The following is a 27,773-nucleotide window of genomic DNA, read 5'->3' as shown; positions in this document are numbered from 1 at the left end:
CCGGAAGGAGGAAGAAGGAGCTACTGGCATTTTTCTTATCCTGAGGCTATTCAATTCAGACATCCTGTCAGGCAAAGTCTGCCCTTTCCAGTCTGCAGCAGCTTGTATTATAACACCAGGGATCTCAGTGCATTATTTATCCATTCATTCACTGCTCGACCTTTCTCTCTGGCGTTCTCCTCTTACGTCAGAAACCATCATGGTGACAACAAAATTATTGATGGGAAAAGTTTGCTGAAGAGCCCCGATGTAACTCAATTTCCCTCCACAACTTGAAGGAGACATAGGAATTATCTATACAAGAGAGACAAGAACACAAATATCGAGTTGAGGGTCAATAAAACAACCTCCGCCAATGTTAACGGAAACATGAAAAAGCATCGCTTTCAAAGATGGACCACTAGGAGCACTTCCTCTCATGTACCAATGTAACTTTTTTCCTCCGGTGATAGCCATGACTTTGTATCCTTCCTGTAGGTGAGAAACAGGAGCTGGGAATTTCAGCCATCTACTTGCTAATTAATATTCTAACCAAAAAACCCAAAAACCAACACAATGCTCTGCTATAGATATTAGAAATCGAGCTTCCCAGAGGACTGTCACATTGTTTTTAACCCAAAGCTACGGTGCCTCGCCTTACAACTCCGAAGGTTTCATTACTGTCTGTTGTGTCTTCATTCTCCTTTGGAACGTCTCCAATTTCCCCAGAAACACAGGTGGTCTTTTGAATAAACAGAACTAACATATTGAGCTCCATAAGCTCTGTGATGAAACGCATTTCTCTTGTTCACAGCTGTTGCCTGCACAGTTGGAATAATGCGCGGCTACGAGGTGGCTACTTAGTGAACTGGAGGTTCCTATTCAGAGCAGAAATTCACGGAAAGGCGTCTTCAGGTAAAGAAGGAGCAGAAGATAACAAGTGGTGCTCCCCGGGGGTCCGGACATTTTCCATTATCTGTGTGAGGGAAATGAAAATGTGTTTAGGGCTCCGGTGAAGAATTTGCTGGTATTCACCCGACTTCAGACGAAGCCCGTGCTGGGTGGACTTCATTCTATCACAAAATAATTGGCATAGAGGTCCTTGAATCGGCATTCTCTATGCTTCTCGCATTTAATTGGGCTCAAATGGTAGCTGTGATGAGATTATTTTGATCACCTCCTGCTCGCTTGACACGAAAAATGTTTGAGGAGCCACAGGATGATGTGAAGTCCATTTTACGATGACACCGGGGTCGACGTTCAAGGGTTTAAATAACATAAACAGAACCGAAAACCAAGCAGGAACAGTGATATTTGTGCTGCAAAGACTTGATAGTGGAGAGTGGTGACACGGTCGCAGTCGTGACTCAGCACACAGCCATCTTGAAATTTCGTCAGCTATGATTCCTCTTCAAATATAAATTAATTATGAAGCGTTCTGGTGGCTTTACTTACTAAACTGTACCTTATTACTTATAACAACACAAGAAACTGCTTTAGTAAACCGATGTCAATGCGTGCCAAAAAGGTGGAGGGGGACTTCTAATTAAAAAAAAAAAAAAAAAACTATTAATAACACACAGGCAAATTTTTCTCAGGGGATCTAAAATGACACAGAATATCTACACTGGACTTAACCTGCCGGTCAAGCATAGCATAGAATCTCCTCCTTTCTCACAAAACTCATAAAGTGAAGAACATGATTAAATAAATATTTATTCTTGAAAACCAAAGAAGAGTATCTCCTTGGATTAGAAAGACATACCTCAAAATAGGAAACAAACAGGAAGCCACAGTGGTAAAAAGAGACCAATGCTTTCAAAAGACTTTATTGCTAAAAAAAAAAAAAGAAAAAAGAAAAAAGAAGAGAAGAGAAGAAAGAAAGAAAGAAAGAAAGAAAGAAAGAAAGAGAAAGAAAGAGAGAAAGATTTATTGTTGTATATGCGTAAATACGTGTGTGTATGTGTGTGTGTGTGTGTGTGTGTGTGTGTGTGTGTGTTTGCAGGGCAGATTTTATGTAACATTCCATCTAGTTATTTAAAACTTGATCTTTAATTAAGAATCACATAAAACTCAAACCTCTCGGGGTGCCTGGGTGGCTCAGTCTGTTAAGCGCCCGACTTCAACTCAGGTCATGATCTCACAGTTCATGGGTTCAAGCCCTGGGTCGGGCTCTGTGCTGACAGCTCAGAGCTTGGAGCCTGCTTGGGATTCTGTGTCTCCCTCTCTCTCCGCCCCTCGCCTGCTCATGCTCTGTCTCTCTCTCTCTCTCTGTCAAAAATAAAATAAACATTAAAAGAAACAAAAAAAAACTTGAACTTCTCAAGATTTGGGTTAATGTTGCTACAAGGAGGTCTTATAAGGAGGTTATCATAAGGAGGTTATCATAATCCATAACGGACAGGGCAGAAGTCATTCTTAGAGAATAAAAACACAGCAGCAAAACATCAACCAAACATCTAGAAATGTCACACACGAAGTAAAGAAAACAAGGTCTACTTATGGAAGACTTTAAAATGGAAAGACTAGAAATAATGGAGCAGCCCAAAAGGAATTTTTTTAATATGTATATTTTGTATCCAGGGAGATGGTAAGTAAAGATAGACATAGCTTTTTGTTTTTTTTACAGAATGTGGAAAATATAACTTTGACTAGGGTCTGACACATACGAAGCCTGCTATGAAGGTTAGCCATTATTTTCATTCACTACAATATTTGCTTCATGAAGGCAGAGTATTTATTTACTGCTATATTCTCTAGCACCTAGAAGCATTTCTTATATACAGTAAGACGTAAACAACCAATTTTCAGAGGAAAGAATACATTAGATAATTGCACATGTGAAAAATTAACAGAAGGTTATTTTTTTTTTTTAATTTTTTTAGAGAGAGAGAGTGTGCGTGTGCATGCACAAGCGAGCCGGGGGCAGGGCAGAAGCAGAGGGAAAGAGAGAGAGAATCATAAGCAAGCTCCTCGCCCAGTGCAGAGCCCGATGCAGGGCTGGATCCCACGACCCTGGGATCATGACCTGAGTGGAAATCAAAAGTTAGACGCTCAACTGACTAAGCCACCCAGGTGTCCCAACAGTAGGTTATCAAACAAGAGTAGTGGTTATGAAATAAGAGCAAGTTTTTATAAGAACTAACTAGATGTCTTAGATGTGAGTGGAATCATCATTGAAATAAAAGATTTACAATCAATGGATCAGAAATCAACATTGCTATGGGGGGACTGGAGGTATAGTTGGCCCCAGAAAAGGTGGGAGCATTCTCAGGAAGCCCTCAGAGAAAGAAGCATGTGCACAGCCTGGCCAACAGGGGCTGGGGGATTCTGAGGCTAGCATCTGAGTCGGGAGAACTCAGGAGTCAGGAGAGGAACACAGGAGCCGAGGCCAGAGTTGAGGAAATTAGCTAGAAGCAGAAAAGTGCCGAAGTATCATGGAGCCAGAGAGGAAGTAGTATAATGAAAAGGTCTAATAGGTAAGTCTGAGGGAAGACAATCAGATGCAGAGTGTTCTAAATTTCATGTATCATTTAGGATATAGATAAAGGTATTGTTTAGCTTTACATTTTACTGTTAAATATGCACCGTAAAGTTCAATTACCAGTAAGCGATTAAAAATAGAATGTATACGGGCGCCTGGGTGGCTCAGTCAGTTAAGTGTTTGAATTCAATTCAGGTCATGACCTCACAGTTTGTGGGTTTGAGCCCCGCGTCGGGCTCTGTGCTGACAGCTCAGAGCCTGGAGCCCGCTTCAGATTCTGTGTCTCCCTCTCTTTCTGCCCCTGCCCCACTCGCACTCTGTCTCTCTCAAAAAAAAAAAAGAATTTTTTTTAATTAAAAAAAAATAGAATGTGTAATTTTGAATGAGAGAAAAAATTGAGGAAGAAATAAAAGTTAAAAAAATTTCAATCCAAAAAGAGTAAGAGGAAAGAAAAACGGGGCAGTTAGAAATTAATGGATAAAGCTGACGAGAACAACAATAAAAACTACCAAATGGACCGAAACCAGGTTTAAGGAAAAAGAGAATCACACTGGATTGAATCAATGTGTTAGTCCTAAAGGACTCACCCCAGTTCAGATCAAATAATTAACTCACAAACAAAATTACCAAAACCACTACTAGGAACATCAGTAAGTATGCACAAGAAATAACAGATTTTGACTGACAGAAACTACAGATTTCATATCACCAAAATGGACAAATCTCAGAATCTTAATGAACGAAAAGAAAGTTCCAGAAGATTTCGTACATAAGTACCATTTGAATAAGATACACAAATAGGCAAAAGTAAACCATTTACTTTAGGCATATATCCCTGCTTGTTATAAAAATTCTTAAAAACCAAATGAAAAACACAAAACCTATGACAGTTGTGTTAGAGGAACAGAGACAAAAAGGGAACATAGGGGCATATGTAAGTTATTGCGTAAGTTTCTGTTAACAACTTACTTTGGTGGCATATTCACACATGTCCACTGTATTATTGTTTAAATTAATTAAAAAAATATATTGGCTAGAGCAATGCTGTTAAAGTGTTCATGAACCAAGGATTAAAATGAACCCAATTCGGTGTACCCAAATCCTTAAAATAAAACCTCAGGGCATGGTCCTCCCAGCTGTAGAGTAAATCAGTCACTTGTAAGATTGGACTGAAGAAGTATTTTAAATGTAGTACGAAAGAGGGGGAAAAAAGATTAAAAGCCATAAGAAAATTTAGAACATTAATAATAGAAAACCCCCTAAACTTGATATTCGTATAATTATCTTTCTAGAAGCAAATAGGAGACAGCATGAAAGATAGGCAATGCTCAGAAAAAAATAATAGCCAATTATTTCCCAGAACTAGTAGGAAAAAAACATGAGCCTTTAGGCTGACAGTGCTCACTAAGGGCCAGGAAGGAAAACAAATATGAAGTCTCACTCAAAGTGCCATAAGCACAAACACAACTATAAAGAGGAGGAAAAAAATCACAAAATCCGCCAGAGAGAAAAGAAAGATTATCTTCAAAAATAAGAATGAGACTGGCATCAGACTGCTTCTCAGTACCACAGAATGTAAGAAAGCAGTGGAAAAATATTTCTAGGTCCTGGTAGAAAATAACTTTGAGCCTAGAATTCAAGGCACAATAAAACTGCAAGAGTAAAAGTTAAATGAAGGTATTTTAATATGTTTAAGCACTTAGAAATTGTGCCATCCGTAGACTCTCACAGAAATAAACTCTTCCAACAAGAAAAGCAGTAAACACAAAAGGGAACAACATAGATTTTAAAAAAATGTACTGGTAAACAATATATGAGTAGTAAGTTGAACAAATAATAATAATAATAAAACTATTTGAATAATTAGTTGACATTAAAATTCCAGATGATAGCATGGGCTATGGTGGGTTTCTGTTTTTGTCGTTTTGAGGGGGGTGGTGGTTAGCGAGGGGAATCCAGAGTAAAAACATTCTAACAATTTTAACATCCTTAAGAGGGTGAGAAAGTAACCAGACTTTATTCGAAATGCTCATGTTTATTTATGTTTGTTAAAAATGTACAGGTGAAGGGGCGCCTGGGTGGTTCAGTCAGTTGAGCGTCCAACTTCCCGCTCAGGTCATGATCTCCGGGTTCATGAGTTCGAGCCCCACATCAGGCTCTCTGCTCTCAGTGCAGAACCCACTGCAGATCCTTTCTCTTTCTCTCTCTCTCAAAAATAAATAAACATTTAAAAAATGTACACGTAAAAATAGGAGGATGAAAATTGAAAGTATGGCTTTAAACCAATACAGGAAAAAGTAGAACAAAGAAATCTTGAACAATTCAACAAAAAGGAGAAGAAAAGGAAACAATGACAAAGCACACTACAGGCATACCTCATTTTATTGTACTCTACAGATGCTGCAGTGTTTTGTTTTGTTTTGTTTTGCTTTACAAGTTGAAGGTTTGTGGCAACCTTAGATCTGGCCAGTCTGTCAGCGCCATTTTTCCAATAGCGTTTGCTCACTTCATGTCTCTGTGTCAGGTTTTGGTGATTCTTGCAACATGGCAAACTTGTTCCTTATTATATCTGTTGTGGTGATTTATGATCAGCGGCTTTGATCTTTCACGTTACTCTTGTAATTGTTCTGGGGCACCACGAACCGTACCCACGTAAGATGGCAAAATTGATTGATAAATGCGTGTGTTCTGACTGCTCCACTGACCGACCATTCTCCCATTCTCTCTCCCTTCCCTATTCTCTGAGACACGACAGTATTGAAACTAGGCCAATTAATCATCCAACAGTGGGCTCTACGTGTTCAAATGAAAGAAGAATCACACATCTTTCACTTGAAATCGAAAGCTAGAAATGATTAAGCTCAGTGAGGAAGGCGTGTTAAAAGCTGAGACAGACTGAGAGCGGGGCCTCTTGCACCAACCAGTCAGCCATGTCATGAACACAAAGAAAACTTCTTGGCGGAAGTGAAAAGTGCTACGCCCGTGAACACACAAATGATAAGAAAGGGAAACAGGCTTTTTGCTGATAGGGAGAAACTTTGAGTGGTCTGGACAGAAGATCAAACCAGCCCCAACATTTCCTTAAGCCAAAGCCTCATCCAAAGTAAGGCCCTAACTCTCTTCAGTTCTGTGAATGCTGAGAGAGGTGAGGAAGCCACAGGAGGAAAGTCTGAAGCTAGGGGAGGTTGGTTCAGGAGGTTTAAGGAAAGAAGCCATCCTCCTATCAGCAAAGTGTAAAGTAAATCATCGAACGCTGATGTAGATGCTGCAGCAAGTTATCCAGAAGATCTAGCTAAGACAGTTAACGAAGGCGGTTACCATAAGATTTTCAATATAGACAAGACAGCCTTTTATTAGAAGAAGATGCCATCCAAGACTTTCAGAGCTAGAGAGAAGTCAATGCCTGGCCTCAAAGGACAGGCTGACTCTCTTGTTAGGGCTAATGCCGCTGCTGACTTGAAGTTGAAGCCAATGCTCATTCACCATTCCAAAAATCATAAGGCCCTTAAGAATGATGCTAAAATCCACTCTGCCTGTGCTCTAGAAAAGGAACAACAAAGCTTGCATGACAGCAAATCTGCTTACGAGCCGGTTTCCTGAATATCTTAAGCCCACTGTAATCATCTAATGCTCAGAAAAAAATGATCCCATTCAAAATATTACTTTTCGTTGACAACGCACTTGGTTACCCAGAGCTGGTGGAGATGGACGGTGAGATAAATATTATTTTCATGTCTGCTAACACAATATCCATTCTGCAGTCCAAGGACCAAGGGGTCATTTTGACTTTCAAATCTTCTTATTGAAGAAATACATTTTATAAGGCTGCTACAGATAGTAATTCCTTTGGTGGATCTTAATGAAGTAAATTAAAAATCTTCTGAAGGAAAGGATTCACTATTCTAGATGCCATGAAGAACATTCATGATTCATAGGAAGAGGTCAAAATATCAACATGAACAGGACTTTGGAAGCAGTTGATTCCAACCTGCATGGATAACTTTGAGGGGTTCATGACTCCAGGGGAGGAAAGAACTTCACATGTAATGGAAACAGCCAGAAGTGGAGCCTCAAGATGAGCCTGAATTACCACAACCTCATGATGAAACTTTAATGGGTGAGGAGGTGCTTTCTGAAGGTGAGAAGAAAGTGGCTTCTTGAGATGGAATCTCCTTCTGGGGAAAACGCTGTGAAGACTGTTGAAATGACAACAAGGGATGTCGAATATCACATAAACTTTGTTGATCAAGCAGCGGCAGGGTTTAAGAGAATGGACTCCAATTCTCAAAGAAGTTCTACTGTGGGTGAAGTGCTAACACACAGCATCCTCATGACTGGAGCCAAAACGAAGAGTTGGACGCCTACCCAACTGAGCAACCCAGGCGCCCCAGCAATAAAGTCTTTTTAAATTAAGCTACCTACATTGGTTTTTCAGACATAATGTTATTTCACACCTAATACACTACCGTATAGAGTAAATATAACTTCTATACACACTGGGAAACCAAAAAATTCATTTAACTCATTTTATTGCAATATTTGCTTTATTGTGGTGGTCTCGAACCCAACCTGAAATAGCTCTAAGCTGTTCCTATACATTGAAAACACAGGAAAAAAAGACACCAGACATAAGACTAAAGATCTTAATAACTGTAGTAAATGTGCATTCTGAGAGAATCTCAGAATATAAAATAGTAGGCAAAAAGAGGCTTTTATAAAATGCACATAGCTGAAGGAGAGAGGAATCCAGGAGACTGAAAACAAGGGAACGGAAAAAAGTGCAAACCAGTCAAATACTAAAAAAAAGGAGAAGGTATAATGATATTAAATCTGACAAAACAGAATCCAAGGAACACAGAGAGACATCTTATATATCAATAAATGGAAAAATGTAATAATGATAGAAATTTTTGAACTGGAATGAACCCAAATAAAGCTTAAGACATATATATAAAGCAAAACCTGATAGAAACACAAGGAGAAACAGACAAATCCATAATCATAGTGCATATCTGTCATATACTGACAGATCGAGTAGCCAAAAAAAGCAAGGATGTAGAAGATTTGAACAAAATAATGAACAAATTTGCTGTAACAGATTTGTAATAGAACTTTGCATGCCTAGAAACAGGGAATGTACATTCTTCTCAGATACACAAAGACCATTCACAAAGACTGCTCTAGACACAAAGGAAGTCTCAACAAATTCCACACTATTAGTACCAAGATGGCTACATTACACAAAATAAAACTAGAAATCAACAGGAAAACAACCTCTGGGGCGCCTGGGTGGCTCAGTCGGTTAAGCGGCAGACTTTGGCTCAGGTCCTGATCTCGTGGTCCGTGAGTTTGAGCCCCGCGTCGGGCTCTGTGCTGACAGCTCAGAGCCTGGAGCCCGTTTCAGATTCTGTGTCTCCCTCTCTCTGCCCCTCCCCCGTTCATGCTCTGTCTCTCTCTGTCTCGAAAATAAATAAACGTTAAAAAAAAATTAAAAAACAAAAAGAAAACAACCTCTTCCCTCCTAACTCCATATCCCTAAGATTTTTCCTGTGTGTCAGTAGTTAATGAGTTGAGCAGGAAAACAAAATGAAAATTGCATAATATTTAATAATGTGAAAAAATACTCTATATCAAAGCCGGTGGGATAAAGGCTGTATATGGCCCTTGGAGGAGAATTTACACACATAAAATAACTTCTTAAAAACACTACAGATTAAATAAATTGATATTTCTACAGAATATACTACAAAAGGAATAACAAAATGAACCCAAGTAAAGCAATGGTAAGAAGTAAAGATAAAACCCTGAAATGATAATAAGCATACCAAAAAAAAAAAAAAAAAAAAGAATGAATTAAATCAAACCCGTGCATCACTTAAAACACTAATGAAATACTTTTGTGAATATGTTAAAGAAAAGAACATGAAGTGGTAATAAGAACAACAATAAATAAGTTCAAAATGAAACACAAGTAAATAAATGTCTCTACAAATCAAAATATTTTTTTAAGTGTATTTATTTATTTTGAGAGAGAGAGAGAGAGAAAGCTAACACTAGTGGAGGAGGGGGAGAGAGAGAGGGAGAGAGAGAGAATTAATTCCAAGCAGGCTCTGTAACTGTTAGTGCAGAGCCTCATACAGGGCTCTATCTCATGAGCACTGAGATCAAGACCTGAGCCAAGATAAAAAGTTGGCTCTTAACCAACTTAACCAACTGAGCTGTCCAGGGTGCCCCAAATCAAGATATTTTTAATTTTGGGGGTGCCTGGGTGGCTCAGTCAGTTAAGCATCCGACTTCGGCTCAGGTCATGATCTCACAGTTCCTGGGTTTGAGCCGCGCCCATGGGCTCTGAGCTGACAGCTCGGAGCCCGGAGCCTGCTTCAGATTCTCTGTCTCCGTCTCTCTCTGTCCTCCCGGGCTTATGCTGTCTCTCTCAAAAATAAATAAATAAACACTTAAAAACAACAACAAAAAGATAGTTTTAATCCTTTAAGTTGTAACAGAACATTTCAAAATTACCAAGAATCTTGAAAACTTGTATGATAGGGACAGTTTTCTAGAAAAATATGAATTACCAAAGAGAAGCAGAAAGCCTGTGCACACTAGCACAAAGCACAGCTTGATAAAAACAAAATGCCAGCATCCCAGTGTCCCAATGTCACTGGTATCCTTCCAAGCAAGGTTGTATCACCGTAAATACGCTTAACCTGGCCCTATACTCATTTCTAGAAGTGAGGTTCTATGGACACTGAAATAAACTATGAATAGGAATTTAATCAGCACCCAAATTTCATGCCTGTAGATAATTAACTCCTGGTTGTTCTTGCAAATATGGCAGCCTTTACTAAATTTGTAGTTTTTAAAACGCTAATAACTGTAACAATGGCTGTAGTACAGGAATTGTTTCCATATCCAGTGGCATTCTTATTTAATCTCATTAAATATATAATTTTCTTGGCCTTGAATTGTTTGTTATTTCACAGGGAGCTTGATTCTCAGATTCCAGATTTAATAACAAATGCCTAAATTGTGTTGATGAGGAAAATTGTAAAAGAATAAACTTATAGAACAATACAGAAAAGCTCTTGATTTTTTTTTTTTCCAGGTTTAACTCCAGGTTTCTAAATGAAAGACAGAGTGAGAGAGAGACTGTGAGAGGTAAAAGTAAACTTTTAAAGCTACGATTAATATAAACTATTGATCCTGATCATTGCGGTGGTGGCCAGAATAATGGCTTCCCAATGACCACGCCCCAATCCCTAGAACACAGAATGTGTTACCTTACATGGCAAAAGGACTTGCAGATAGGTTAACGTTAAGAACTTTAAGGTAGACAGAAGGCAGACAGACAGGTAGACCTGAATGGTCCAGGTGGATCCAGCCTTATCACATGAGCCTTTACAGCACAGAGAGCTTTCCCTAGCTAGAGTCAGAGAGATTCAGTGGAAAGAAAGATCAGAGAGATCCCAAGTGTGAGAAGGACTTGACATGCCGCCACTGTGGTTCTGAGATGTGAAGGGACCATGCACAATAGCAGAAGAGAGATTTCTAGATGCTGAGGGCTGCCTCTGGCTGACAGCCAGCCAGCAGCTCTCAAATACTGAGGCAGCAGAATTCCACCCACAACCCAAATGTGCTTGGACAGATTCTTCCCCAGAGCCTTCAAAAAGGAATGCAGCCCTCCCATCACCTTGATTTCAGTCCTGTGGGATCCTAAGTAGAGAAACCAGCTGAGCCACAGCTGGCTGCACTGGAACCAGCTGTGTCCAGGCTTCTGACCCACAGGACCCGTGGAGATGAGAAACAAACAATCAAATGAATATTGTTTTACGTCACTGAGTTTGTGGGAATTTTTGCAGCAAGACAAAATGAATACAACCATCAACGAAAATAACAGATATAAAGATGCAGTGATCTTACTCTCCCCCACAAAAGAGTGGGTGCTCAAATCTTCCTGAGGACTATCCCCAGGACTTAGAGGGTCATCCCCCAATATCAGACTCACCAGTATGAAGAACTTTCCAAAACGTCAGCCTTGTCTTTACTTGCGTCAGCAAGTTACGAAGAAATGAAACTATTCTTTGTTCTGCGAGCATTACACCATATGGTAATGGATCCACGTTCGCTCTTATGTGCCAGATGGCATCGGGACACCAACCGCTTACAGTGTCATCTAAAACATAGAGGTAAGCAAAAATTTAGGAATCCCTGATGTTAAAATTGGAGACAAGACATTACATGACCGTGTGAAAGTCCGCGATTTTTTATTTGAACTGACCATGAGCCTATTTCAGGATTTTTGTCCAATTGTGAGTCTGTGCCCTAAATTATACCACTACTAGGCAGTGCTGAAATCATCTTCATTATCTATGACACATTACCAGTCATTAAAGCAATCTGAAATGCTGAGCCTCTCAGCCATCTGCCCTTAGAAATACCCAATTATATTATGCAACCTCCTTAGAAAATGTTGATGGCATAAGGTCTCCCTAACCTGCATCCACACCTTGATAAAAAGGCAGATTTTACCATTTCACATTTCATATTAGTTTGTATCTGACATATAAGTTTGTATCTGACACCAGGTGTACAATTCAGAAGGTAGAAAAACTTTCTAAGAAATTCAAGCTATTCACCCATCATCAACATGAATTCTTTGCCATAAATCTGACTTTTTTGAAAGCTATGTATTATTACAGATTTTTGTCATCACATGATCCTAGAGACATGCAAACAGCCTAGGAATATTTTTTTAGCTGGATACTAAGTGTCTGAAGTTTTAGGTCAGACTATAAGGATGATATAAACAAACAAGTTCTGGAGATGACTTAATAGACAGAGTTGAGAATCAATGTGTTGCTCAATAATCACGAACAGGACTCAGTCCTGAACAGACTTGCAAGCCTATCCAGTCCCCGTCCATGGAGGGCTGGAGGCACCTACGCTGAGAACGTTCCATAACCCCTCTGCCGTTAGACAGGAACCTGGATTTCTGCCTCAGTAGGAGAGGGTTCCAAGCCTGTGTTAATTTGGTCCAGAACACGTTAGGTCTAGTCTAAGATTCATGCTAATCATTTGCTCATTAAGAGTTCACCTCTTCAAGGAGATGAATTGCAGAGCCATTCTTCCTGGTGAAGAAAACTACAAGCAACATTTTCTGTTTAATCATCCCACATTATGTTTTTCTCAGGCAGCCCCTCCCCTTAGTTCGTTTTCAGTTAAAGCCTAGCTGCTTGGAATTTCTGTTCAGCACAGGGACAACCTGATAACAAAGCACAAATTAACTGGCTACAGCTTGATGTTACTCCTGGGGCAAAGGTTGTATGTATGGCAAGAAATGCTGCTGGTCAAAGTTTGTGCTTCAATTTCTTTTGAATTCCTGCAGGGAGCGGATCATCCAGCGGGCAGTTTGGCAACAAGAAAATGATGAGTTGTTACAGAACCATTCTTTCCTTTCCTGTTTAATCTCTCACTGTTCCTTAGCAGATTGGGAGAGATACCTTCTGTGGGGGAGAGAGCCTGATAAATTCTATTCATTCTTTTAAAAATAAAAAAATGAATGCTTACCATGTACCAGATGATATAAGAACAAAAATACGGAAGAGTTTCTGCTGCAAATCGTATGTTCTCACAGCTTATAAGGAGACTGCATATACCTTTATAATAAGCAGAATACATTTGGAAATATCATGTCTCTCTCTCTCTCTTTTTTTAACAAATTCACATGAATCATTTCTTAGGAACTAGCCCACAACTTTTGTATTTCATGATTAAAAAATATATATATATATATATCACCCATTTCCAAACACTTTCAAAGCATACAATTCCAGGTTTTATGATTATTTTTTTTTGTAACCTACATTTTAAGAAGGCTTCTATCAGAAAAGGAAACATACTTTAATCAGAATATTTTACTTTATTTTTTTACTGTTTATTTAGTTTTGAGAGAGAGAGAGAGAGAGAGAGAGACAGAGCATGAGCAGGGGAGGGACAGAGAGACAGGGAGACACAGAATCGGAAGCAGGCTCCAGGCTCTGAGCTGTCAGCACAGAGCCCGACGTGGGGCTAGAACCCACGAGCTGTGAGATCATGACCTGAGCTGAAATCAGTCGCTTAACCCACTGAGCCCCCCAGGTGCCCCAATCAGAATATTTTAGATCAGATCGTGGGATACGTTCCATGGAAGCATTCTATAGAAATTCCCCATCCAATACTAGAGTAGAGTCACTAGCAATATGAGGCTATTTAAATTTAAATTCTCTAAAATTAAGAACTCAGTTCGTCAGTTGTACTAACCACATTTCAAGTGCTCAAGAGCTACATGTGGCCGGACAGCACAGAATCATGTGGTCATCACAGAGAGTTCGATTGGATAGCACATCTATAGTTGTCCCTGTAATTACCTTTATCCACAAAAGATGCTATTTTCTTGACCCAATGTCTTAGCCTTTTTGTACAATTGTAGACTGCAAAGGATGTCCAAGAATAAATATATCAATACTTATTATTACCTGGGCATTATTACTAATGCGTGGAAAGTTGAGGAAGATCACTCAGGGCTTTCGTCTAGATTCTGAGGTCCATGCTGGATTGAAATCCTTAGCCTTCTGGTCCCTGACAAGAGTATGTGGCTGATTGAAATCTAGGGCCGGGATGATCAGATTTTATCCACTATGACAGTGCTGACTGATTTGTAATAGCTGCTTGATTCGGGCTCCTGAGCTCAGAGAGAAAAAGTGGCTTGATGTGTTAATGATGGCTTGCAGGTCAAGAGCTGATGTCACGCTTGCTGGGCATTTTCCATCACTACAAGCATTCGCGTGCAACTAATAAGCACACGCACAGTGGGAAGATACACAGGCACCAGGAAAACAATTTCGAAGCAGGCAATGGTATGTTTCATATCCCCTGGACTACCTGAAAATCACCCTTCAGCTTTGGCTCTGTAACTTTAGAAGGAGATAGATGGAACTCCAGTGATAAAAGGAAAAACTTTAAATTACTCTCTTACACGTTCCTCAAGCCCTGAATAACCCAGCCCATCCTCTCTCCATCTTTCATAAGAGATATGAGTCCTGTCTGGACTAAGAAAAACCTCTTTGGAATGGTTCTGAGAAAGAAACTATAAAATAACCTTCCAAGAGAGTCTTTTATGGAGAAAATGAAATGTCACCTCTCCTGCAGTGGCTTAAAAAATATGTTTTCCTGAAAATCAGAAGACACACGGAAGGCTCCTTTGGGCCGCATGATTCTGCAATAGTCTCTTGAGGATTTAAGAAATACCATTTGTCATTCTTAGACCCTTGCCTGTCCCCTGCATAAATTCCTAGTGCACTCTGTCCCTAGGAGAAAAATGTATTCTTTTGCTCACAGGAAATGAAGTTTGAGATCTGCTGTAACTCCAACTTTCTATTTGGAAGGTTGAATTCTATAAAGATTTCCAAGCTTATCCATCTAAATCTCCACATTGAAAACTCTGGTTCAGCCGCTGTAAAGTTACACAGAGGTTGATCCCAGGTTGGGAGCTGTCTGAGAGCTTTGCTTCATTTTAGACTTTTGTATGGAGTTTTGGCCCTATTTCCAAAGCAAAGAAAAAAAATGCAAATCTTTTTCAGCTTTGTTAGCAATGCTCATGGCATACATTGGTTAAAACGGAAGTCTCGTTGACGAACTGTGATTTTTCAATAATCTGTGTGAAGTTTTGTTCTATTTTCTGGGATAACCATGAGTTGGTGGTATAAAAACAGAAGTATTTTTTAATTTTTTTTAATGTTTATTTGTGAGTGAGAGAACGTGAGTGGGGAAGGGGCAGAGAGAGAGGGAGACACAGAATCTGAAGCAGGTTCCAGGCTTTGAGCTGTCAGCACAGAGCCCAACAGGGTGTTTGAACTCCTGAACCACGAGATCGTGACCTGAGCCGAAGTCAGAGGCTCAACCGACTGAATCCCCAGGCGTCCAGAGAAGTTGTTTTTATTTTATTTTATTTTATTTTATTTTATTTTATTTTAAGATTAAAAAATCTTACTGAGGTGAAACTCACATAACATAAAATTCACCATTTTTTGTTTTATTTATTTTATTTACTTATTTATTTTTTATTTTATTTACTTTAGTTTTTTATTATTATTTACTTATTTATTTTTTTAATTTGTAAGTTAGCATCAGGGCTATAATCATTTCAAGAGTAGATTCCAGTGATTCCCCAGAAGTTGCTTTTAAAGCAGACATATTAAAGGAGAAATTCTCCAAAAGCATCAATTCAGACTGGAAGAAATTGTGTCCTTTCTTATGATCAAGAGGATCACATTTATATAAAAGAGAGACTATCAATTTAAATAGGAAAAAAAAAAAAAAAACCTGAAGGAAAATGATTCAATTTGGTTCTTACTGAAATGTCTACTTAATAAGATTTGGGAGGGGGGCACTAACTTGTGATTTGGCATCACAATTGTTATCAGCCTGGAAATCTCGTTTCCATTAATTCCTTAAGAAAATTCAACCATTCAACGACGAGTATACCTTTGATGACTTAAAGTATCAGGCATTCTTCTATGGCAATGTGACTGCTGGGTGACGAACCTCCTTGTATGACGTCGTAAGCAGGTACAAGACTGACAAAGTAACGCACAGCCTTCCATCAGCCGGACCTTTCAGCATGCACAAAATGAGTATCAGATGATTTAAAGGTATACTTTTAAAAATTCACACTATAAGAGAAAAGAAAAGAAAATACGGAAACAAATATTTTGTGCAATTTTATGCAACTTGTCAAAAGAGCACAGTAGTCACAGTCTTACGTGAGAAAACATCAAGGGGCACCTGGCTGGCTCAGTTCAAAGAGTGACTCTTGATCTCAGGGTAGTGAGTTCGAGCCCCACATTGGGTGCAGAGATTACTTAAATAAACAAACCAAAAAAAAAAAAAAACTTAAAAAAAGGAAACATCAAATATAATCATAAATACAATACAGCCCCATACAGAAATATATATGTGTATATTTGTATATACAAATATATATATACATATATATACACACATACATATGTATACATACATATACATATATATATACACATATACATATATATGGGTATACATATGAAGTTTATCTAGAACCTGGAGAATCCCCATATAAAGAGTATTTCTAACAATGTGACATATGAATATTCTAATTACTAGCCATTTGCCCAAAAAAATGTTAAAAGAAAAAAATTGTAAATGAATTAACTTGGATATGCAAGTAGAATGTCCAGGTAAAAACATTTATTGAAAGCTTATTATGTGGCAGATATGATGCTAAACACTTTGCACACATTAATTCACTTGATCCTTACAAATCAGTAGGGTACAATTAATAACTACATTTCATATATGAAAAAACTAAGGTTTATAGTGGTTTGCTAATTTGTCCAGCTACTCAGCTAATAGATGCCGAAGTAGATGCCAGATCTGTCTGATACTGAATCCTCTCTTTTGTGATGAATAGGTAAGAATTGTCTTACATTAACATATCAAAGCACCAGCTTATGAGGGTTAGTTTCTGCTCACTCAATTATGGTGTTTTATATATACAAATGGTTATTTCCCAAGTGCTTAAAAATACTCATTTATTTCAAGTCAATCAATGCATATTGAATGTGTACTTTGTGTTGGGCACTGTACTAAGACATCAGGACAAAAAGATGAATAAAAGGTTTTTCAGGTCCTCGAGTAGGTCAGTCCAATGGAGGAGAAAAACAAGTAAACATATGTTTACAATATATCATGCTAAATACCATGCTTCCAGGGTCCAAAGTGCTTCGGCAGAAAGAAGATGGCATTTAAAAGCCTGTTTGCAAGATTAATATTTTTAGGCAAGCTTTTTACTACATACCGTTTGTACAGAATTTTAACATAAATTTTCATAAATTCCCAAATAGGGGAGTTTTTAAGTGTTATTGTTGTTAATACCACCATCACTGACAGTATTGAACAAACAAGCTAAGACAGTCTAGCTACTCTGGAAGGAAATGTGTCTAAGTCACCCAACATAGGTAGTCCTTTTTGGAAAAGAAAAGTAGGTCAAACTGTGGTGGGAATTTTTCTTTTAGTCATAGGTTCATGAAAGTCTTAAGTAGCTGAATACAAACTTGCTTCTGCCCTGTGGAAATATCTAATAATATTTTGAATGTTTATGTATAAACTACAGAATATTAAAATGATATTTTATTAATGATGCTAGGAATATTTAAGATAATAATTAGCTCTCACACAGAAAGCACATTTTTTTCAACATAAATGAAATCTGACTACCGAGGAGAAGCACTCAAAAGTTGGTATCTTCTTAAGGAATTTTTAATTAAATCCTTATTATCTTCTTGTTCCAAATAAAGTGATGGTGGCTCTCAAATATTTGTTCCACCTTAAGGAATGTTTCATTAAAATGTTTTGTTATCTACTTCAGGGATTTTTTAAATACGCTGTGCAAACATATTGTCATACTACCAAGAGACCCAACGCAGGATAATAAAGGACTCTCAGTTTGTACTACGGCAACTGGTCTTTTCTTCATGGGTAGACTTCAGGACTAACCCTTCCCTGCATCTCTGTTCCCATCCACTCTGTTCCTAACTCAGTATCCCCATAAACTGCAGTCAAGCAACCAGACAGGAGACAGGGCTAAATGGCAGCACAAATGAACATGGCACTTAAGAAAGTCCCTTGGAGGGGCACCTGGGTGGCTCAGTTGGTTAAGCATCCGACTCTTGATTTCAGCTCAGGTCATGATCTCATGATTTATGGTTTTGGGCCCCACATCGGGCTCTGCATTAATGGAGGGGAGCCTGCTTGGGATTCTCTCTCTCCACCCCCCCCCCCCCACTGTCTCTCTCTCTCGAAATAAATAAGTAAACTTAAATTAAAAAAAAAAAAAAAGAAGAAAGGAAGCCCCTTGGAGATCAGATAAACCTCTTGATCAATGCATCCTCGCAGAGTTCTTCTAACCCCATAAAAGAGAAGATTTAGCAACCATTTTTTCACTGTAACTTATGCTTTGGAGTTGAGTCCGAAATTATACCATATACGTGAACTAACTAGAATTTAAATAAAAGCTTGAAGAAAAAAAAAAAAAAAAAGAAATAGACTTTTCCCGGAGTAATTTTATCTGTAAAATGAGAACATTAAACTTGATCATTGGTGAGATCCAGCTCTTACGTTTATGAGGTTTTGATGCCAAAAAATCAGGTAAAATATTTGTCTACCCATACGTGAAGACAGTGTGTGCTTCCTTACGCAGCCAGTATGTAATACTGGGAGTCTGAACGTCTCCTATTTTCCTAAAAGAATTACATAAATGAGCTAATAACGTAGAGGAGATTTAGAAATTAGTTGTTAGGAAGATTCCTATGACTTTCGGACCCCTGAATAAAATATTAGCAAAATGAATTACTCAAAAAAATAGTGAAGGTATGACAGAAAGCTAGTGTTTGTCGGTGAATTCATGAAGCACACGGCAAGCTAAGATTTACTGTTTGAGAAAAGCCAAGAAAGGCCCTCTTCTCACACTTTCCGACATAAATAGAAAGTATAGATGTGTAGATAGAGATATTCGTATACCCTAAACATGTCCATTGCATAAAAGGTGGGAAAAAAAATGAAACACCTTTCAAGAGTAGTTACCTCTGAATAGTGAAACCACAGGCAATTGCTGTTTTCTTCTCTTTTTATGCATTCCCTAAATTTCCCCTTATTTATCATCAGGAAAAGATATTTTGATACAATGGATTTGTTTCTATTAATAGACCCCTGGATGTGGTCTGCTTGAGAGTTTTAGCAAGAAGAAATGTTAAATAATTTTAGCATACAAGAATATCTATGGCCAATGTGCCTATGAGCAAGAAATATGAGAAGTTTGATCTAAATACAGAAAAGCTGAATTCAATTCACATGTCGCGGATGAGGCACCAAGAACAAAAAGAAAAAAAAATGTATTACGCTCAAAAGTGATGGTTGGTGGCCACAGTTTATATTTCATGGCTTGCCAAGAGACTGTGTTTTGCCAACTTTGCAAGACCTACTCTTTACATGATGGGATGAACAACGAGATAAAAACTATAAATTACCAAGGAGAATTTAGGGGATATTGTTAAGGAATTAGAGAAGAATGTGGTCATTTATTTCATTCTACTATATTCAGACATTATAAAATTTTGTTGGGAGAAATTTACTAAATATCTTCCTTAAAATGAAGACATTTTTTAGACCCAAAGATCCTCAGATGTCCAATTTCTTGGATCACTATTGGCTCGTAAAAGAGATCATGCTTATTGATGTGATAAAGTATCCGAACAAAACGAAATTAAAACTATGGAAATACAAAACACATGATTTGCTTTCATGAAAATATGAACGTGTCTAAACTCAACATAGACCCCTGGATGGAGTGATCTGCATTCCTCCTTCCTCTCCATGCTGCACTCTGGGTAAATAGAATCACAGTCTCAGAAAAATTGTGGAGCTATGTTATGGAAATCAATTTGCAGTTTCAGAAGAGAGTTGTGGGAGGAAGGAAAAAAAAATTAACTGCTTCTCCAATCTTCCATAAATTATGAGTGCTTGACTGGAGAGGCAGAGGCCAGTGAAACCAAAGGAAGGGGAAGGGGCTCCATAGATGATCATCCAGGGAGCTGAATGTGTTCTATCGTCTGGGCGATGACATGGACCCCACATCAACAGATTGCAGCACATTCTCCAAGTTCGTGTATCTTCTTTCAGCTGGAAACAAGTGACAAAAAGTACGTATCCAACAAAGTTTTTGAAACTTTTATCACTGAGAACCTTATCTGGAATTATCAGAAGGAGAAAGTACTCATGGGACTGGATTATTTGCAAGACATGTTACACATTTATTGACTTCAGCTAAGTATATGTTCAAATTCCAATCCCTCCCCCTGCCTTTTTTTTTCAATATGTTTGAGTGGCTAAAACTCCAGAATAGGTAATATATTTTTTAAACACCCATTTATGCAAACCCAGTATAAATTAGATATATTTTTTAATCACATTAATCCTTCTATGGCAGCCGTCACGAGCCTCATTTTTCAGATGAAATGTCTGAAATCCAAGGGTGAAGTGATGTAGGGTCTTACTACAGATTGCAGGTGGGAGAATTGAAATGCAAATCTATCTTCTGGTTGTAAAATGGTAACTTTCACATATAGCATGCATCCTTCTCCAAAAAGTTCAAGTTTTATCTTTCTTCTCTTTAACTCATGACAGTTTCTTATTACACTGGATTATTATCAGGATCTCCACTTATCTATTTATACATCATGTTCATTGTTCCTATTTTATGCAGAATAGTACAAAACGTTGTTCAATGACTTTTTTTTTGGCACAACTAGGAATGCTTTACATGATTTTTCTCTTCCAGTTTAAAGTATGAGAATAATTTTAAATACCTCAAAATATTAAACCATTCTTAAGTTACTGGTGTGGATACTGTGTGGTTAAGGTGCTTTTTCTCTTAATATGTTGTCGGATTCAATTTGTTTATAGTTTATCAAGAATGTTTGCATTTATTCATAAGTGAACCAGCCCGCAGCTTTACTATGTTATTATGCAATGTTTAGTTTCCAATGTTCACTTTAAGAAAAAAGCATTTGTCTGTACTTTATAATACTTCAAACAATTGTGGAATCATGTATTCCTTAAATTGGGGGCGAGAATTCACCCAACAACGTAAGAAAAGGAAAAAACAGAAGAAGTAGAGCTTCCTGCATCTAAAGACTGTGAGTCTTGTCTTTAATGAGCAAACTTCCAGATGGATCTGAACAATGAAACTTCTGCCTTAACCTCTCCACCTAAACGAGGAGTCAACTTCACTCCAAGGGAACAAGAACCACTGAGAAGGAACCGTACCTCTCCAAATGTACAGACCAGGGTGTGTGCATCTCAGCGCTAGAAATTCCAGACAATTTGCCAAACTGCTAAATACCACCTGCCTCTGTAAACACACGTTGCTTTTCGTACACAACATGTTCCAGGTACAAGGCAGCTCTCTACCGGGGACCCAGGTGCTGTGATTTTCTGACTTTGCCCTTTCTACATGTTAGCAAGCTGCCACAGCAGTCCCGGCTGCCACAGGCTCACATGACAACATCCAGAGAGGAAGGAAGGTATTTCTTCCCTGATGTCTACTCTATTAGGTAAAACATTTTCCAAGAGCCCTTAGTAGACATCCCCTCCAGTCCCTTTTACCAGGAAATGTATCTTGTGTCCATGTCACAGGTGCAACGGAGATGAGAATACAAGTACAAGGCGTTTTCAGCGTCTGTTGTAGGAGTTTGCTCTCTCAGCAAAGCAAGAAATGAAGGAGAAAGAGCTGTTCTGAAGGCCATCAACACTTTGGTCACAGGAGAATAGGGGACGGTGGGCGCCCAGGTAAGACCCACTGGGGATGAGAGGAAAGAGCAACAAAGAAGGGAGTATTGGGCTACAAAACACAAGCATGTTCATGTCCCAGGGCTGAGAATTACAGAGGAAAGTGTAGTTGTCTTTCAGTATTGTGCATGGGCTAGGCTTTGAATACATTTTGAATTTTCCCATAAGACTGAATGGATGGAAAAGGTAAGGTCAATAAGGTCTGGATGTACTCAGGGCAGCCCAGGATAGGAATATTTGAGACCACATCTTATTTTTCTGACATTGAACTCAAAGAATATAGCAGTTAACTTGTACCACCATCCCGGTGGTGATCAAAGACCAGGGCGAAGTCTGGACACTGCAGTAGTTCAATGATTGTTACGCCCACATGGGATATTTTAGGTATGGGACCTCAGGCTGTTACAGGGACTCACGCTGTTCTATATCCCTCTTCATTTTATTAATCCACTAATACTATCTTTCATCACAGGGATGACAATGCCTGGCGTATGGGAATAGAGATTATTTATTGTGGAAGGAAAAGAGATCTGTCTCCAATATGGCAAAATAAAGAGTAGCAATTCCTTATCATTCTTTGTGTTAAGTGTGTTACTGAGGCTTACCTCATCAGTGTTTAATCGGCTTTCTTCCTATTTTTCTCTCCACGAAGCCAGAGAGGTACATATTAAACACAGGAGTTTTTGACAGCTTCCTCTTCCCTAGGGCAGCTTGCTCAACTAATAATAACTAAGATATCTTTTGACAAGTGCAGCTAAGAGCTGGTAAAGCTTAGTCAATCTACATCGCCTTGTTGGCACTTCCTTTCCATTTTAGACCTGCCTTACCTTGAATAATGGAAACTGAACAATGGCCGCAGAAGCCATAAAATCCAAGAGAGATAGTGGGTGAAATCGGGCAAAGAGGGTTAGTGGGAATGAATGCAAAACCATACTCCTATTGATCAGGGGAAGGAAAATACTTTTTCCAACTGCAATGGTGGCTGAAACCCATAAATTAGATGATTGAAGTAATAAGACACGTGAAATGGCTTTTAAGTCCACTACCTACTCTGTGTAATAAATTTCAAATGACATCGAGGCTTTTAGTGGAGAGAATGATTTATTGCCATCTGCAAGAAGGAAGCTTTCAGGGATTATCTCTAACGTGGCAAAACACTATTCCAAATTTCACAAAATTAGCAAAGCTTAGTGAAGCTTGGTGACTGAACTGACAAGCAAGCTCAGAAAGAAATGTTTAATGGAACAAAAGTAACTGCAAACACGCGCTCTCACATACCAATACTTAGGCGTGTAGTATCTCCTCAAAAGAAATCCAAATTTAATGTTAAAGGAAGACTTTTAATTTTTTATTAAAAAAACATTCCTGAGAATATTTGATTTGGTTTTTGATTATTTTTACTATGCGCACATATCCCCAAAAGAACATAGAGAAGTATAAATATATTCCAACTTGCTTTCATGGTGGAAGGGCCAAAATCCTAAGTTGACTGAACTTTTCTTGCCTCAGGGAACACCCTTCATTCAAAAAAAGCTGACAGAGTTTAATGAACTACCTGAACAAGGCATAGAAGGGACAATTGAGGAAGTAACTTTCCATAGCCATCTCTTTTTTTTTTTTTAAAGTTCATTTATTTATGTTGAGGAAGAGAGAGTGCGCACGTGCACTCATGGGGAGGGGCAGAGAGAGAGAGAGAGAGAGAGAGAATCCCAAGCGGACTCCACGCTTGCAGGGCAGAGCCCAGCCCAATGCAGGGCTTGAACTCATGAACCGTGAGATCGTGACCTGAGCCAAAATCGAGAGTCAGATGCTTAACCTCCTGAACCACCCAGGTGCCCCATATATCCATCTTTTAAAAAAATTTGCCGTTAGGCAACTTAGGTAAAATCTGAGAGGTTCGTACAAAAGCGTATTATTAGCGGCCGAGCAAAGAGCCTGACAGGAAGTGACAGAGAAATCTGAGGACTGGGACAGGAAGCGACCAGAATGAGGCCAGGAAGTCTGAGACCTGGAAAGACTTCCTGGATCTGGGATCTATGGCCACTTGTGCTTTCCTCTTGCCCATCTAATCCTTTTGTCCCGGCAGCGTTGCAAAGAATCAGAAAGTTGGGGATCCGGAAGCAGGACTTCTGTGCAGGCAATAGGCTCTCACTGCCAGAATTCTCGGATTCCAGATAGGCAATATTGGAGTTTTTTTTTCCTTTCCTCCTGGTCTAGGATGAGCAGCACTGGGCTTTCAAGAGGGGCGACATCAGCCTGGCATACATTGTGTCCCCTCCAGTGCCACTCTTTCCCTTTCTTTACCCACAGTCCCCTCACTTTCTTAGGACCTGTACTCAGTCCTGGCTGAGACGGAATTGGCAGCCGTGCATTAACCATTTGTTGAACCTCTTTGTTTTCCCTCCATGTCACCTATTTTACTACCACAGAGACTCAGATTTCATTATCTCGCCTGTCAAGACTACAGTCTCAGAAAGGAAATGTTTTGGATATTAACGCAGCCTCTTATTCCCCCTCTAAATTGAAAGGAACTGTGTTCCAGTTTTTAATGATTTCTCCATTACCGCAAGATAGAAAAATAGCAAAAAAAAAAAAGAAAAAAAAGTGCTTCTCAGTTACATAATTAAAAAGAGTATCTTCCTTAGATAATTTTCAAGTTGCCAATCTAAGAACCGTACACGGCCTAATTGTTAACAAGTGGTACCATGGGACAAATAACTAAAGTGGGGGAGAATCATACAGTGTGATGATGTGTTTTTGTCCAACTCCTCCTCATAGAAGCAAACTATTCCTACAAATGATAACTGGTAATTAAAAGTCACAAAACACATCATGTTTGAGGTAGCCAGTGTCTCTGGATATGCCAAGGTATTCTCTCCCACTGATTAATTACTAAAATATTGTGTCTCAGGATACCTGGGTGACTCATTTGATTAAGTGCCCGACTCTTGATTTCAGCTCAGGTCATGTTCTCACAGTTCACAAGACTGAGCCCCGCGTCAGGCCCTGCGCTAACAGCATGGAGTCTGCTTGAAATTCTCTCCCTCTCTCTCTCTCTCTCTCTCTCTTTCTCTGTCTGCCCCTCCCCCACTTTCCCTCTCTCTCTGAAAATAAATAAACATTAAAAAATAAATAAATAAGGGGCTCCTGGGTGGCTCAGTCAGTTGAGCTTCTGACTTAGGCTCAGGTCATGATCTCACTGTTTGTGGGTTCGAGCCCCGTGTCGGGCTCTGTGCTGACAGCTCGGAGCCTGGAGCCTGCTTCAGATTCTGTGTCTCCCTCTCTCTCTGACCCTCCCCTGTTCATGCTCTGTCTCTCTCTGTCTCAAAAATAAACACTAAAAAAAAAATTTTTAAACAAATAAATAAATAAAATGTATCTCACAGATGTATGATATGAGTATCAAACAAATCACTTCTTTCCAACATTTCCATTTGCACTAAATCTGGATGAAGAGAAGTAATCCTCTCCATAAGTAATAAAATATTCTTCAAGAAAGTAGACCCATCATTTTAGAAATGTGGAGAAGTATTTCAGTCAGGGATGAGCTCCCCAAACCCTGTGATTTGAATTCAGAAAGCAATTAGTAACTACGTGTTCTCTCAGTTTCCGAGTTAACAGAAAGACCTGTGTCCAAGAATACTGGAATCTCACCACAGACACTATTCCAAAATAATATTATTCATTGAAAAGTAGTTCTTTCTCAGAACCCATTTGTTCTAACTATCTACTGCTATATAACGAAGCACTCTCCAAACCTAAAATAAAAATAGTGACATAAAAATAGTGACCACGTTCTCATGGCCACGGAGTCTGTAGGTCAGGATTTTGAGCAGAGCACACTGGGGAAGGCTTGTCTCTGCTCCGAGGCATCCTGGGTCTCTGCTTGAAGACTCAAGTGGGTTGAGAGTGACTCAATCGTTGGGGGCTGGACTCATCTGGAATCTTCTTCACTCACATAACTGGTGCCTGAGCTCAGGTAGGGCTGCTGACTAGCATGCCTGCAGATAGTCTCTCCACGTGGCCCAGTCTTACCCCAGCATGGCCCCTGGGCCTCAGAAAAAGCCCTCTGAGATGGAACATCCGGTAAACAAGAGATCAAGGCAGACATTGCTCGGCCTTTTCTGGCCCAGCCTCAGATCATATAGTATCTCTTCCAGTAAATCCTGTTCCTTGCAAGTGAGTCCCAAAGGCCAGCCCAGTTTCAAAGGAAGAGCAATGAGACTTTGTCTTTGATGGGGGAGTGGCAAGGTCACATTGCTGAAGAGCCTGAGGGATGGGAGATGTCGTGGCCATCTTAGGAAAAGTCAATCTGTCACACTATCCAAGGAGGAGGGTGGGATTTGAAATTCATTTAGCATCTTTTACCTGCCATTCTTTATTTTTTCTAATGTTTATTTATGTTTGAGAGAGAGAGACAGAGAGAGACAGAGAGAGACAGAGAGAGAGAGAGAGAGAGAGAGTGGGGGAGGGGCAGAGAAAGAGACACAGAATCCAAAGCAGGCTCCAGGCTCCCAGCTGTCAGCACAGAGCCCGACACGGGGCTTGAACCCAAGAACCATGATATCATGACCTGAGCCGACGTTGGGGGCTTAACCAACTGACCCATCCAGGTGCCCCAAAAGCTTCTGACTTCAAAAAAAAAAATGTTTCATTATTATTTGAGATTCTATATGTTGAGTAGGCAGTTCCGATACTGGCTGGACCTGTAGTGGTCTGAGAACTTGGTTGATCTGGAACCACCAAGAGGGTTCCCATGGCTGGCCCCAGATGCTGGTTTTTAGCTGGGAGCTCAGATGGTCAGCTGACTAGAACATCTACAGAGAACCTCTCCCGGCGACTCAAGCATCCCACGGCACAGGGGCTGGGTTCTGAGAGGCAGTATCCCAGAGCAAGCATCCCCAGAGACAATAAATGAAAGCTGCCAGCCCTCACAAAACTTGACTCAGAATTGCCACGGTCTGATATCGGCCATATTCAACTGGTTAAGCCATCATAGCACCTTTGAGATTCTAGAGTGGAGAAAAGCAGTTTCACTCTCAAAGGGGAGCAGTCAAGAATGGATAGACATCTCTATCCACCACAGAAATCGTAGAGTGAGAAAGAAAACACAAATAGAAACTATTTTGGTACAACTTCTGTTTGTGAACAGTTAGGCTCATCAGACACAACATAGTTGGTTAAGCAAAGCTCAAGGCAAATGTTCTGAACCCTTGATTCAGTGTTCAGAAACAGGAAACCCATTTCTGGGTGGCTCAGTTGGTTGAGCATCTGACTCTTGATTTCACCTCAGGTCATGATCCCAGAGTTGTGGCTCAGTGTGGAGCCTGCTTAAGATTTTCTCTCTCCCAGGGCGGTGAAGCATCCAACTTGGCTCAGGTCATGATCTCACAGTTTGTGAGTTCCAGCCCCACATCGGGCTCTGTGCTGACAGCTCGGAGTCTGGAGCCTGCTTCGGATTCTGTGTCTCCCTCTCTCTCTGCTCCTCCCCCACTCATGCCCTCTCTCTCTCAAAAATAAACACTAAAAAAAATTTCTCTTCCTCTGTCCCTCTCCCCTGCTCATGTGCTGTCTCTCTTTCTCTAAACTTAAAAAAAAAAATAGGAAACCTGATCTTCCCAGTTGTCAGTAGGTCAGGGTGCCCTACAAAAGGGAGTTGTATCATTTCTTTATGAAGTACTTGAGACAACCCAACTTAAGAGTGAAAGTTGGTTACACATATGCCAGCAACCATCCTAAACAACTGCCCACTTATTTTATCCAATGCAAATTGAAAAAAAAAAGTTGCATGGGAAAAGGATCATGATGTTAGTTAAAAAGAGAGAGGGTTATAACCTTGTATTTATACCATCATTCTGATACTGCTTTTGCTTGTATGTTTTTCAAA

General features: G+C 39.5%; 1 long non-coding RNA gene across 1 annotated transcript in view; it reads right to left on the bottom strand.

The window, feature by feature from the left end:
* LOC132666686 (uncharacterized) overlaps positions 1–27,773 on the bottom strand; it is a 149,886-nt gene that overhangs the window by 46,717 nt on the left and 75,396 nt on the right. Inside the window, exon 3 of the long non-coding RNA XR_009604789.3 lies at positions 11,469–11,636. This is a non-coding gene — a long non-coding RNA (uncharacterized LOC132666686). The remainder of the gene's footprint in view (positions 1–11,468; positions 11,637–27,773) is intronic.

Source organism: Panthera onca, chromosome B2 (assembly GCF_046562875.1).
Source record: "Panthera onca isolate mPanOnc1 chromosome B2, mPanOnc1 haplotype 2, whole genome shotgun sequence".
Taxonomy (NCBI): domain Eukaryota; kingdom Metazoa; phylum Chordata; class Mammalia; order Carnivora; family Felidae; genus Panthera; species Panthera onca.
This window is presented reverse-complemented; position numbering and strand designations above follow the sequence as displayed.